This window comes from Salvelinus alpinus, chromosome 14 (genome assembly GCF_045679555.1).
Source record: "Salvelinus alpinus chromosome 14, SLU_Salpinus.1, whole genome shotgun sequence".
In the NCBI taxonomy this organism is placed as follows: Eukaryota; Metazoa; Chordata; class Actinopteri; order Salmoniformes; family Salmonidae; genus Salvelinus; species Salvelinus alpinus.
This window is the reverse complement of record NC_092099.1, coordinates 27,416,429-27,427,474: the sequence shown is the minus strand read 5'-3', so window position 1 is coordinate 27,427,474 and position 11,046 is coordinate 27,416,429.

Here is an 11,046-nt window from a genome sequence, read left to right as displayed (position 1 = left end):
GATCTTTTCTTCTATTATTAGAGTAGTATTGTGGCGTGACCTACTGAATTACAAAACCCTGTTAGCTAGACAGAGCGGTTTTTTATTCGCAGGATTTCTTTTGCATTTGAACGCTGCACAATCGGGCTAACGTTCTTCCTGCCTTCTAAATATTCATCCGTTCAGTCCCCCGTTCTGGGGCGGTAACCATGAAATATTTATTTAACTACTAAATATTCACCAACAGACCCTTCTGCCGTGACGTGAATATCCCACCCAAGCGGACCTCTTCAAAAATGTTCCTTTTTTAAAGAGCGGTATCGTGGCTTCCTAACTACTTATTTATGCAGTTCTCTGTTATCTTTAGAGCCGTTATTCATAAGTAACCTGTCCAAGCATTCCTTCTACTAATTTTATTGAAGAGGTATCACAGGATTTTCTACCTACATTATCTGTTTTGACCGTATGAGCTGTCCCTTATTATAACCAGCCATCTCAGCCAGATGCGCAAACAACCGCATCATTTAAGCTACACATTCGAACGGTCTGATCTGAACGAGCGCATGCATGCCCACTCTACATCTAACACAAGCAAAGTTCACAGCACCTATTCACTCAGTCTCTATACATGCGCATACATTTATATTTAATACAATTCCCCAAATTACACATACATGCAAATTCATTGAATTTAAAAGTTCTTTTGTATTTACTGGTTTCATTTTAGGAAATTTGAAAGAGAGACTTACGTGGCGCTCCTCTCGCTGAGACAGTATCTCTGAAGCAATCTTACACAAACATTTCAACTATTGTAAGAACTTGCTTACCGTCTAGTTGGGCGGCCACCCTTGTTTGCCAGATTGTCCAAAGAAACTATCTCCAGCCCTGAACGCCATTCCTCAGTCCCTGTCCCTCCTGGCTCAGCTCGCCAAATATGTCGTGGAAAATCATTTCAAATACAACGCTTATCAGAACTTGTAAATTCAAACATGCTCTTTATTACAACTGTACAGCCAACTGGCATGTCCCCGCGGAACACACCCCGCGGCCCACACACTCAGAAGTCCAGTCCTTTATATTTAAATCCACATAGTATTGTCCATCCCTTATGAAGTCATTCACCACCATCTGCTTTCAATTAGTTTATAATGGTGGCCGGACCCTCTATCCCAGTGTGTCAACAGACCCCATGCCCCTTCCCTTCACCACCAAATCAATGCACTCTTTGTTCTAGTCTCCCCTATCCCTAGTGTGTGCAATTGCCTTTAAGCGCCTCTCTGTCTGACATGTATGTTTGTAATAGAATGGTCAGACCATATGTCTAGTGTCCAATTGCCTTTAAGCGCCTCTCTGTCTGACATGTATGTTTGTAATAGAATGGTCAGACCATATGTCTAGTGTCCAATTGCCTTTAAGCGCCTCTCTGGTATGTGTGCCTCCAGTGGAATGTGCAGACCACAAGTCCAGTGTGTCCAACTGTTTCAAGTGCCCATGTGTCTGATCAGTCCGTCAGCACAATGGAGAAAACAAGAGGGCCAGAACGTCCCCTAGTATATCTCCATTACCACAGTCTCATGATCAACGTGAACATGTGGCTCGCTACTTTAATGTTCAGCTGTCTTATGTTACTACTACAACATTCAGTACACATTTTTCCCACAAGGGGGCAGTGCTAGCCTATGGTGCCTAGTTGGAACAAAATCCTGCAGTACCTGCAGCACTCCAGAAACAGGGTTGCCTACCCTTGCCTATGGACAAGGTATGACAGCAACACATTCTTTGGTTTAGTTTCCCTGGCACTGTTTCCAAATGCTAATATTTTAACATTTGTTGCACAAATCCCATTCAAGTCATGGGACCGATATTAGCATTTAATGAAACGTACTGCTATTTTACACAATTTGCCATGAGGCTGAGAGAAAATGTTGCTATTTTAAAGCTAATTTCCTGCAAATTATGACACAATTTACCATGGGGCAGAGAGGAACAATTGCAGTTTTATACAGTGATTTAAGAAAGTAGTCAGACCCTTTACTCAGTACTTTGTTGAAGCACCTTCGGCAGCGATTACAGCCTTGAGTATTCTTGGGTATGACGCTACAAGCTTGGCACACCTATATTGGGAGTTTTTCCCATTCTTCTCTGCAGATCCTCTCAAGGTCTGCCCGGTTGGATGGGGAGCGTCGCTGCACAGCTATTTTCAGGTCCCTCCAGAGATGTTAGATCGGGTTCAAGTCAAGGCTCTGGTTGGGCCACTCAAGGACATTTAGAGACTTGTCGCGAAGCAACTCCTGTGTTGTTTTGGCTGTGTGCTTAGGGTCGTTGTCCTGTTGGAAGGTGAACATTTGCCCCAGTCTGAGGTTCTCAGCACTCTGGAGCATGTTTTCATCAAGGTTCTCTCTCATTTTTCCTCGATCCTGATGATTCTCCCAGTACCTGCCGCTAAAAAATATCCCTACAGCATGATGCTGCCATCAACATGCTTCACCGTAGGGATGGTTCCAGGTTTCCTCATGACGTAAAACTCTACTGACAACTCATTTGACCTCATAGCTTGGTTTTTGCTCTGACATGCACTGTCAACTGTGGGATCTTATATAGACAGGTGTGTGCATTTCCAAATCATGTCAATCAATTGAATTTACCACAGGTGGACTCCAATCAAGTTGTAGAAACATCTCAAGCCTGATCAATGGAAACCAGATGCACCGGAGCTCAATTTCGAATCTCATAGCAAAGGGTCTGAATACTTATGTTAAGAAGGTATTTATGCTTTTTATTTTTTATAAATTTGCAAACATTTCTAAACCTGTTTTCGCTTAGTCATTATGGGGTGTTTAGTTATTTTTGGCTTCCTATCCTGTGAGAGTGAATGTCATTTCAGTTCATCTGTTCTGTTATATTGAATCAAATCTGACTAACCCAGTGCACTGCTTGCTATGGATTCTATCTGATGGAGCTTGCATGTTTAGGTAAAAATACAAATAATGTCCAGTTTTGAACAGTGACAAGTAAAGAGCATTAAATAAATAAATACATTTTTGCTCATTCTGGTTGGGTGGGCCTGGGCACACTAAGCTCCAGACACACTTTTTTTTAACATGAAACCTTTATTTAACTAGGCAAGTCAGTTAAGAACAAAATCTTATTTACAATGACGGCCAAACCCGGGCGACCCTGGGCCAATTGTGCGCCGCTCTATGGGACTCCCAATCACAGCCGGATGTGATACAGCCTGGATCAAACCAGGGACTGCCGTGACACCTCTTGCACTGAGATGCAGTGCCTTAAACCGATGCGCCACTCGGGAGCCCAACACAGTGACGTCCTCTTACTTACCCCGCATACTGTATACAGATCACCTTGTCTGGATCCCTGACTGTTATGAATTTTATGAATAATGACTAAATGATGTATACATTTAACTAGAACTAGAACTAATTGAATTCTACCCTGTTTTTCTGTATTGATAAATAATGTTAGTTCATAAGAAAGAGCTTATGTAGCATGTACATGGGAAGAGAGGAAGGTATGTGTTTGCCTAAAGAAAACAAAGTGGATCATTAAACTATGTTTGAACCGACCGGGCTATAACTCTGGGGAGATAAGATAAGACATGGAGAGCCCCTCCAGATTTCCCGTATCTGGAGGGGACTGGAACTGTCAGCTGTGTGGTACTAAACTTTGGTGAGACTCCAGGATAAGAGAGAATCCAAAGTTTAGTGTGTATGTATGTGCGTAGGTTAAGAGAAGGTATTAAAGGAACGTTTATGTATATACATAACAGAGCTCTCTAAATAAACATTCCTGACAACTGTAGCTGGGCCTCCGCCTGATTCATTTCAACCAGTTTCTTACAAACTCTGGGTTTCAGGCTGAGTAATTAATTCAATTTGTGTATTATGAACAACTGAGAACAAAATTCTTGTAACACTGACCCACTAAGTTTCCCCTATGACATGTAGTTAGGTTGCCACTATGACATGTAGTTAGGTTGCCACTATGACATGTAGTTAGGTTTGCACTATGACATGTAGTTAAGTTGCTACTATGACATGTAGTTAGGTTGACCCTATGACATGTAGTTAGGTTGCCACTATGACATGTAGTTAGGTTGCCACTATGACATGTAGTTAGGTTGCCACTATGACATGTAGTTAGGTTGCCACTATGACATGTAGTTAAGTTGCTACTATGACATGTAGTTAGGTTGCCCCTATGACATGTAGTTAGGTTGCCACTATGACATGTAGTTAGGTTGCCACTATGACATGTAGTTAGGTTGCCACTATGACATGTAGTTAGGTTGCCCCTATGGCATGTAGTTAGGTTGCCCCTATGACATGTAGTTAGGTTGCCCCTATGACATGTAGTTAGGTTGCCACTATGACATGTAGTTAGGTTGCCACTATGACATGTAGTTAGGTTGCCACTATGACATGTCGTTAGGTTGCCCCTATGACATGTAGTTAGGTTGCCACTATGACATGTAGTTAGGTTGCCACTATGACATGTAGTTAGGTTGCACCTATGACATGTAGTTAGGTTGCCCCTATGACATGTAGTTAGGTTGCCCCTATGACATGTAGTTAGGTTGCCACTATGACATGTAGTTAGGTTGCCCCTATGACATGTAGTTAGGTTGCCACTATGACATGTAGTTAAGTTGCCACTATGACATGTAGTTAGGTTGCCACTATGACATGTAGTTAGGTTGCCACTATGACATGTAGTTAGGTTGCCACTATGACATGTAGTTAGGTTGCCACTATGACATGTAGTTAGGTTGCCCCTATGACATGTAGTTAGGTTGCCCCTATGGCATGTAGTTAGGTTGCCACTATGACATGTAGTTAGGTTGCCACTATGACATGTAGTTAGGTTATCACTATGACATGTAGTTAGGTTGCCACTATGACATGTAGTTAGGTTGCCACTATGACATGTAGTTAAGTTGCCACTATGACATGTAGTTAGGTTGCCACTATGACATGTAGTTAGGTTGCCACTATGACATGTAGTTAAGTTTCCCCTATGACATGTAGTTAGGTTGCCACTATGACATGTAGTTAGGTTGCCCCTATGACATGTAGTTAGGTTGCCACTATGACATGTAGTTAAGTTGCCACTATGACATGTAGTTAGGTTGCCACTATGACATGTAGTTAGGTTGCCACTATGACATGTAGTTAGGTTGCCACTATGACATGTAGTTAGGTTGCCCCTATGGCATGTAGTTAGGTTGCCACTATGACATGTAGTTAGGTTGCCACTATGACATGTAGTTAGGTTGCCACTATGACATGTAGTTAGGTTGCCACTATGACATGTAGTTAAGTTGCCACTATGACATGTAGTTAAGTTGCCACTATGACATGTAGTTAGGTTGCCACTATGACATGTAGTTAGGTTGCCACTATGACATGTAGTTAAGTTTCCCCTATGACATGTAGTTAGGTTGCCACTATGACATGTAGTTAGGTTGCCACTATGACATGTAGTTAAGTTGCCACTATGACATGTAGTTAAGTTGCCACTATGACATGTAGTTAAGTTGCCACTATGACATGTAGTTAGGTTGCCACTATGACATGTAGTTAAGTTGCCACTATGACATGTAGTTAAGTTGCCCGTATGACATGTAGTTAGGTTGCCACTATGACATGTAGTTAGGTTGCCACTATGACATGTAGTTAGGTTGCCCCTATGACATGTAGTTAGGTTGCCACTATGACATGTAGTTAAGTTGCCACTATGACATGTAGTTAAGTTGCCACTATGACATGTAGTTAGGTTGCCACTATGACATGTAGTTAGGTTGCCCCTATGACATGTAGTTAGGTTGCCACTATGACATGTAGTTAGGTTGCCACTATGACATGTAGTTAGGTTGCCACTATGACATGTAGTTAGGTTGCCCCTATGACATGTAGTTAGGTTGCCACTATGACATGTAGTTAGGTTGCCCCTATGACATGTAGTTAGGTTGCCACTATGACATGTAGTTAAGTTGCCACTATGACATGTAGTTAGGTTGCCACTATGACATGTAGTTAGGTTGCCACTATGACATGTAGTTAGGTTGCCCCTATGACATGTAGTTAGGTTGCCACTATGACATGTAGTTAAGTTGCCCCTATGACATGTAGTTAGGTTGCCACTATGACATGTAGTTAAGTTGCCACTATGACATGTAGTTAAGTTGCCACTATGACATGTAGTTAAGTTGCCACTATGACATGTAGTTAAGTTGCCACTATGACATGTAGTTAGGTTGCCACTATGACATGTAGTTAGGTTGCCACTATGACATGTAGTTAGGTTGCCACTATGACATGTAGTTAGGTTGCCACTATGACATGTAGTTAGGTTGCCACTATGACATGTAGTTAAGTTGCCACTATGACATGTAGTTAAGTTGCCACTATGACATGTAGTTAGGTTGCCACTATGACATGTAGTTAGGTTGCCACTATGACATGTAGTTAAGTTTCCCCTATGACATGTAGTTAGGTTGCCACTATGACATGTAGTTAGGTTGCCCCTATGACATGTAGTTAGGTTGCCACTATGACATGTAGTTAGGTTGCCACTATGACATGTAGTTAGGTTGCCACTATGACATGTAGTTAGGTTGCCACTATGACATGTAGTTAGGTTGCCCCTATGGCATGTAGTTAGGTTGCCACTATGACATGTAGTTAGGTTGCCACTATGACATGTAGTTAGGTTGCCCCTATGGCATGTAGTTAGGTTGCCACTATGACATGTAGTTAGGTTGCCCCTATGACATGTAGTTAGGTTGCCCCTATGGCATGTAGTTAGGTTGCCACTATGACATGTAGTTAGGTTGCCACTATGACATGTAGTTAGGTTGCCACTATGACATGTAGTTAGGTTGCCACTATGACATGTAGTTAGGTTGCCACTATGACATGTAGTTAAGTTGCCACTATGACATGTAGTTAAGTTGCCACTATGACATGTAGTTAGGTTGCCACTATGACATGTAGTTAGGTTGCCACTATGACATGTAGTTAAGTTTCCCCTATGACATGTAGTTAAGTTTCCCCTATGACATGTAGTTAGGTTGCCCCTATGACATTTAGTTAGGTTGCCACTATGACATGTAGTTAAGTTGCCACTATGACATGTAGTTAAGTTGCCACTATGACATGTAGTTAGGTTGCCACTATGACATGTAGTTAGGTTGCCACTATGACATGTAGTTAGGTTGCCACTATGACATGTAGTTAGGTTGCCACTATGACATGTAGTTAGGTTGCCCCTATGACATGTAGTTAGGTTGCCACTATGACATGTAGTTAGGTTGCCACTATGACATGTAGTTAGGTTGCCCCTATGACATGTAGTTAGGTTGCCCCTATGGCATGTAGTTAGGTTGCCACTATGACATGTAGTTAGGTTGCCACTATGACATGTAGTTAAGTTGCCACTATGACATGTAGTTAGGTTGCCACTATGACATGTAGTTAAGTTGCCACTATGACATCTAGTTAGGTTGCCACTATGACATGTAGTTAGGTTGCCACTATGACATGTAGTTAGGTTGCCACTATGACATGTAGTTAGGTTGCCACTATGACATGTAGTTAAGTTGCCCCTATGACATGTAGTTAGGTTGCCACTATGACATGTAGTTAGGTTGCCACTATGACATGTAGTTAGGTTGCCACTATGACATGTAGTTAGGTTGCCACTATGACATGTAGTTAGGTTGCCCCTGTGACATGTAGTTAGGTTGCCCCTATGGCATGTAGTTAGGTTGCCACTATGACATGTAGTTAGGTTGCCACTATGACATGTAGTTAGGTTGCCACTATGACATGTAGTTAGGTTGCCACTATGACATGTAGTTAGGTTGCCACTATGACATGTAGTTAAGTTGCCACTATGACATGTAGTTAAGTTGCCACTATGACATGTAGTTAGGTTGCCACTATGACATGTAGTTAGGTTGCCACTATGACATGTAGTTAAGTTTCCCCTATGACATGTAGTTAGGTTGCCACTATGACATGTAGTTAGGTTGCCCCTATGACATGTAGTTAGGTTGCCACTATGACATGTAGTTAAGTTGCCACTATGACATGTAGTTAGGTTGCCACTATGACATGTAGTTAGGTTGCCACTATGACATGTAGTTAGGTTGCCACTATGACATGTAGTTAGGTTGCCACTATGACATGTAGTTAGGTTGCCCCTATGACATGTAGTTAGGTTGCCACTATGACATGTAGTTAAGTTTCCCCTATGACATGTAGTTAGGTTGCCACTATGACATGTAGTTAGGTTGCCCCTATGACATGTAGTTAGGTTGCCACTATGACATGTAGTTAAGTTGCCACTATGACATGTAGTTAGGTTGCCACTATGACATGTAGTTAGGTTGCCACTATGACATGTAGTTAGGTTGCCACTATGACATGTAGTTAGGTTGCCACTGTGACATGTAGTTAGGTTGCCCCTGTGACATGTAGTTAGGTTGCCCCTATGGCATGTAGTTAGGTTGCCACTATGACATGTAGTTAGGTTGCCACTATGACATGTAGTTAGGTTGCCACTATGACATGTAGTTAGGTTGCCACTATGACATGTAGTTAGGTTGCCACTATGACATGTAGTTAGGTTGCCCCTATGACATGTAGTTAGGTTGCCCCTATGGCATGTAGTTAGGTTGCCACTATGACATGTAGTTAGGTTGCCACTATGACATGTAGTTAAGTTGCCACTATGACATGTAGTTAGGTTGCCACTATGACATGTAGTTAAGTTGCCACTATGACATCTAGTTAGGTTGCCACTATGACATGTAGTTAGGTTGCCACTATGACATGTAGTTAGGTTGCCACTATGACATGTAGTTAGGTTGCCACTATGACATGTAGTTAAGTTGCCCCTATGACATGTAGTTAGGTTGCCACTATGACATGTAGTTAAGTTGCCACTATGACATGTAGTTAGGGTGCCACTATGACATGTAGTTAGGTTGCCACTATGACATGTAGTTAGGTTGCCACTATGACATGTAGTTAGGTTGCCACTATGACATGTAGTTAGGTTGCCCCTGTGACATGTAGTTAGGTTGCCCCTATGGCATGTAGTTAGGTTGCCACTATGACATGTAGTTAGGTTGCCACTATGACATGTAGTTAGGTTGCCACTATGACATGTAGTTAGGTTGCCACTATGACATGTAGTTAGGTTGCCACTATGACATGTAGTTAAGTTGCCACTATGACATGTAGTTAAGTTGCCACTATGACATGTAGTTAGGTTGCCACTATGACATGTAGTTAGGTTGCCACTATGACATGTAGTTAAGTTTCCCCTATGACATGTAGTTAGGTTGCCACTATGACATGTAGTTAGGTTGCCCCTATGACATGTAGTTAGGTTGCCACTATGACATGTAGTTAAGTTGCCACTATGACATGTAGTTAGGTTGCCACTATGACATGTAGTTAGGTTGCCACTATGACATGTAGTTAGGTTGCCACTATGACATGTAGTTAGGTTGCCACTATGACATGTAGTTAGGTTGCCCCTATGACATGTAGTTAGGTTGCCACTATGACATGTAGTTAAGTTTCCCCTATGACATGTAGTTAGGTTGCCACTATGACATGTAGTTAGGTTGCCCCTATGACATGTAGTTAGGTTGCCACTATGACATGTAGTTAAGTTGCCACTATGACATGTAGTTAGGTTGCCACTATGACATGTAGTTAGGTTGCCACTATGACATGTAGTTAGGTTGCCACTATGACATGTAGTTAGGTTGCCACTGTGACATGTAGTTAGGTTGCCCCTGTGACATGTAGTTAGGTTGCCCCTATGGCATGTAGTTAGGTTGCCACTATGACATGTAGTTAGGTTGCCACTATGACATGTAGTTAGGTTGCCACTATGACATGTAGTTAGGTTGCCACTATGACATGTAGTTAGGTTGCCACTATGACATGTAGTTAGGTTGCCCCTATGACATGTAGTTAGGTTGCCCCTATGGCATGTAGTTAGGTTGCCACTATGACATGTAGTTAGGTTGCCACTAAGACATGTAGTTAGGTTGCCACTATGACATGTAGTTAGGTTGCCACTATGACATGTAGTTAGGTTGCCACTATGACATGTAGTTAAGTTGCCACTATGACATGTAGTTAGGTTGCCACTATGACATGTAGTTAGGTTGCCCCTATGACATGTAGTTAGGTTGCCACTATGACATGTAGTTAGGTTGCCCCTATGACATGTAGTTAGGTTGCCACTATGACATGTAGTTAAGTTGCCACTATGACATGTAGTTAGGTTGCCACTATGACATGTAGTTAGGTTGCCACTATGACATGTAGTTAGGTTGCCCCTATGACATGTAGTTAGGTTGCCACTATGACATGTAGTTAAGTTGCCCCTATGACATGTAGTTAGGTTGCCACTATGACATGTAGTTAAGTTGCCACTATGACATGTAGTTAAGTTGCCACTATGACATGTAGTTAAGTTGCCACTATGACATGTAGTTAAGTTGCCACTATGACATGTAGTTAGGTTGCCACTATGACATGTAGTTAGGTTGCCACTATGACATGTAGTTAGGTTGCCACTATGACATGTAGTTAGGTTGCCACTATGACATGTAGTTAGGTTGCCACTATGACATGTAGTTAAGTTGCCACTATGACATGTAGTTAAGTTGCCACTATGACATGTAGTTAGGTTGCCACTATGACATGTAGTTAGGTTGCCACTATGACATGTAGTTAAGTTTCCCCTATGACATGTAGTTAGGTTGCCACTATGACATGTAGTTAGGTTGCCCCTATGACATGTAGTTAGGTTGCCACTATGACATGTAGTTAGGTTGCCACTATGACATGTAGTTAGGTTGCCACTATGACATGTAGTTAGGTTGCCACTATGACATGTAGTTAGGTTGCCACTATGACATGTAGTTAGGTTGCCACTATGACATGTAGTTAGGTTGCCCCTATGACATGTAGTTAGGTTGCCCCTATGGCATGTAGTTAGGTTGCCACTATGACATGT